This window comes from Mytilus trossulus, chromosome 6 (assembly GCF_036588685.1).
Source record: "Mytilus trossulus isolate FHL-02 chromosome 6, PNRI_Mtr1.1.1.hap1, whole genome shotgun sequence".
In the NCBI taxonomy this organism is placed as follows: Eukaryota; Metazoa; Mollusca; class Bivalvia; order Mytilida; family Mytilidae; genus Mytilus; species Mytilus trossulus.
Genome location: NC_086378.1, coordinates 48,201,677 through 48,206,758, shown reverse-complemented (window position 1 = coordinate 48,206,758; position 5,082 = coordinate 48,201,677).

The window sequence follows — 5,082 nt, the reverse complement described above, 5'->3', positions numbered from 1 at the left end:
TTTCAGGAAAAGTCGTTTTTGACCAACGATCGAAATATAATTTCAAAGAAGCGTATTAGTAGAATACAAGCTTACTTCTTTTGAAGTAGTTGTTTAATCTCTTTGTTACAAGTTGTCTCTTTGATTCATGTTCCTTTGAAAACGATTATGAAATGAATAGGAAAGAAGTTCAAAAACAATACGCGTTTAATCATCAAATTATAATTATAAAACCGTCTATTTATGGATAAACAACCCCATTAGCTCTATTATCTTTTCTAAGATTTCATGTTTTCAAAAATACTCAAACAAAATAGTTTTGGAGCCTTTAGAGAAACTGTTTGATCTTCTGAAGCTTCTAATGGATGTATATCTGAAGCATCACTTTTTAGTGAAAATGTTAGCTTTCTGATCTTTTTTGAAAAAAGATAAAATGTCATTTGAAATCAAAAACCGACGTCTAAAGAGATGAGCAAACGAACAAATTAGCCATTAAACTATATCTGACATGTCACATAAAGTCGTGTAGTAGGTATAACGTCTATATAAAATGGAAAATGTTTAAAACGAATTTTATTGACACTGCAAACCGTCACTGCAAAGGACAAGATAGAATTTGTGTGTGGACGTACATTAAAAAAAGTATTCGCAATGTTTCGCCTCATTTAAGATTATTATGCAATTTGATATAAATGTGCCTCAATGATTTTGGCTTTTCAATTTATTTAAATGTTTTTTTATAGCTTTCTAAAGGACATTTATGTAAAATGTTACACTGATTTAGCAAAATACTGTACTGTACAGCAGACTTTAAAAAGAGGAATATACTATTTAGATATTTCTTCATTTTAGACAAAACCCAAATTTTAGAAAGCTTTATAAAAGATTAGTATATACATGTAATCTCATGTAATACTTAACTATATAGTGAAAAAAGTACTATCTCAAAAAAAAGAACATTGACGCACTTAAATTAGGGTACATGTATATGTTTACAACAATGTTGGTCATATACACATTTAATGCGCTAAAGGAGCTTAAATTAGGGAAAAAAATAGAAAAAAGATAAAATATAGTAAAATAGGAATAATATTTATAAAATATAAATAACCCCTTTAATACCTATACAAGTCAAAGATTGCCGTGCATATTTAAAATAAAAACAGAAAAGAGAATACAGGAGCCAGACTACAGAAAACTGACGGACCAAAAGAAATAAAAAATAGAGAGAATATTGGTAATACAAATAACATAATGGTTTGCTAAATTAAAGAATAGAAAAAATCGAATGATCGGCAAATTGAATAAAGAAGTGAGAATATAAAAAATAGCCCAAAAGGTTAAACAATAAAGACGGTAAAAACACCAGCTCCTCATCCGGACCCTCATGGATGCGTTCCCTACTCATCTGATAAGCCCATGGTAAATATTTTCTATTTTTGAAAAAATACTGATCAAAAATACTTTTTAAAATACTATTGCTATAAGACAGGATGTTTCATTGCATTGAGTGTGATACAATATTTCTCCTTTCTCTCTTATGATTATTTGACGATTACCAGACAAATTATACGATAAGGAGTTTTCTCATTGTTAAATGTCGTACGCTTTCCTTTAATTGCTTACACATAAATTTCATTTGAACTTTAGTAGATAGCTGTTTCATTGGCAATCATACCTCATCTTCATATTTTAATATTGATCCTTCAATGATCTGCAAAACAAACGTTTATGCCTATATGACATGTATATTGTAAACTTTCCCTTGTTGTCTATATCGATAAACAAGACGTGTTTTGAAGACATGGTATTTCAATAGTTTGGTATCATTTTAAGTCAAAGGATACCTGGGACTATCATACCGCGTTAGTATAATAGTCCCAGAGGCTACCAAATGGAAAATATTACAATTGCGTCGCAGAAAAAAGAGGGAAAAATATTTATCAGTCTGAATCAATTTTATGGTAGACTTTTATTTAAATGCACTAAATTCTATCGGTAGAACAATTATCCCAAAGTTAAAACAAATTATTAACAGCTAATAATTTCAACTTAGATAAAAATAGAAACAGATATCTGACATCTTTTAAAATATTTCCAGAGCACACAGACTAGCTAACACTTATAGTTGTAAATTGTAAATTATTAGAGATTTTAATTTTAATTTAATTTTATGAAATATTTTTAATATTCTCCGTTATTTTTGGCGAAACTGTATCAGTATTCGATGATGTTTATAAAGCATATTTTCACAAAGGACCTATTAGCACTACGATCGGAAGGAACACATTCTAGTGATAGATTGCTGCTTAACACCCAGTGGCAAATAAATATACACACAGTTCTGATTCCTTGGTGATTTTTTTTATAAAAAATTGTATACAAACTATTGTTCACGTAGTTAATTCAAATGAGTAATAAAATATATCTTCATACGCCAGATTCAGAGATAAATGTGGTCGACATTTTAGTAATCATTGTTGCTTCGCATCACGGTGCGGAGCTATCAGTTTCAGTCGAAATACACGCCATCTTTGAATAAATTACTTATCACGTGTAAATTCTGATTGGTTGCATAAAATGAGGCTGAGATACAGCATCAGCTATTGGCTAAAATGAGATTAAGAATTACAGACTTTTCTCGTCCAGGATAAGACAGCAAATTCCGGAAAATTAACTATGTGTATTTCAGTTCCGATCAACTGTTCGTTTTATTATATATATGCATACATTTCACAGATAAATTCAATATTGAAATATCAATTATATTATTAATGCGTGTTTAATTGCTTTGTTACTCTGCAATTTGCACGATTTGCTTTGCTAACAAATGTTCCTATACAATGTTTACAAAAATTTCATTATCTGTATTTTATAACTGATTACAACATAGGCACACCTCCAGACAGGCACACCTGAAGAGTCGTGTCTAAATATTTTTTTCAAGTCAATTTTCAACAAGATTTTTTTAAGCATGGGTGCATAACGCATGCTCTTAATTCTATATCAATCAATATCTAAAAATAACAGATATCCAATACTAATTTAACAACCACATGCACACATATAACCTTAAATTAGCGTAATGCGATGCAGTCCATAGCTATTTTTAGAAAGCTTAAACTTGTTCATTTTAAATTTCGATTTCCTTGACATTTCTACCCTTTGGAAACACATCTTTCACTTATTTTCAAGAAGAAAAAAGCTGCGGATTTTTGCAAAAAGATTTGAAGTATCTTACTCAAAATCGTATACTTTTCACTTGTGTATCAATTCTATAGAAATGATTTAGTTTTATAATTATTGTTCATTGTCTATTTTTAAAGCGGTATTTTTACTGTAAATTAATCCAATTCAAAAAAAATATATTTCTTCTTGAAAATTAGAACAAATAATCATCATAGAGTACCAACTCAAAATTTATTTAAAAAAGGGTCTATGTACTCGTTTTTTAGATTATTATTTTACTCCATCGAAAATGATCTTTTCCCAAGATGATGAAACTTCTGTTTTTATGTATAATTTCATCCAAATGTACAAAACAAAAACAAATTCAGATAAGATATTATTATGTATACTTACACTTGTCTTATGAAAAGAGATCTGCGTGAGACGGAGAGGGTTATTCGTATGTAAACTTTTGACATTGGGAGGTTGAGCATAGTTTACACTTACTCATGATCAGTGTATATAAAGTGCGAATCCAGCTAGTTCATTTTTACTGTTATATGCGGGTATGTCTATTGTAGAATAAGGGATCATGGGAAAACTGTATTTGTTTACGTTTTGAAAATATCAAGTTAAAGGATTTTAAGTTAAGTTTTAACATATTTTCATTGTGATATGTCTTTATAATATACAAACATAGCATTAAAGTTCAAATAAGTGTTATAAAAGCATCATAATATAGCATATCGATTATTGAAAGCGATCCATTTTAACTATAGATGCGATGAATTATCACTGTTAGTGCAGTCATTATTAATGTAGAATTTTCAAAGATGCGAGAAATTTTTATTGTAGAATTATTTGATAAATGCACTTGCAACAAATGAAAAAAAACTTAGTTGATGACTTTAGGATTTATGATACATGTATTTTCAAATTGAAATACAAACTCCTCATTCATTCTTCATCAAATATACTAGAACACACCCTTGATATCGCAGGTCCGTGACTGAATTAAAGTATACAACTATGCGCAAGCCTTATTTTAGTATTAGTATTGTCATCTGATAAAGTCATGCCGATTATAAGATACACAGTTTTCTCTGCTTTCAAATCTTTCTGTTTGAACCCGTCGAACTGGAACTTATCAATTTTTGGTAATATTAATTATTTGGAAAACAAAAGGTCCTGGAATGGAGTATTTTTTAATCAACAGCATTGTCCAATATTAGTTATAAATAAAGTTGAATTCTTTGATTCGCTGTTTTACGTCATGCCCGCTAATAAATTGAAAACTGTACCTATACGCCTTATTTTTAGTCCAGATTTACAATAGGTAACAATTTGACAATTTGGTAGTGTCAACCCTGTGATAATGACCCGTGTATATAGCATATTAATCCTGAATACACCGTTTGTTGGTGCGCCTGTCAGATGCGGAACGTACAGATAAGGTAATAGGTAACAGGTGAATATACTATTGGTATCGGTATCGGACTGGACCCGGAACTTCTTAATTATTGGCAATATTAATTACGTGGAAAACAAAGGGGCCTGGAGTGGTGTCATTTTTAATCTACACCTTTGTACTATATTAGTTATATATAAAGTTGAATTCTTTGATTCGTCGTTTTTACGTGATGACGGCTGACAAATTCGACCTCGTAATTTTAGTATTATAGATAGCTTTTCAAACTTGTAACAAAAGCGATTCTCAAAATGTCATATTGTATTATTCAGATTACGTTTCTCCTTGATTTTAACTTATATAGGGAATCACTGGAGCGTGACAGCAGCGGGCCCTCTTAGGCAGTCAGTGGGCCCCTACTTATGAAAAATTCTAGATCCGCGAATGAATACTACCGCAGAGGTACAACCATGCACATTTGGGTTATTGTACACGAAATGCATGCTACAATTCATTTTTGTTGATTT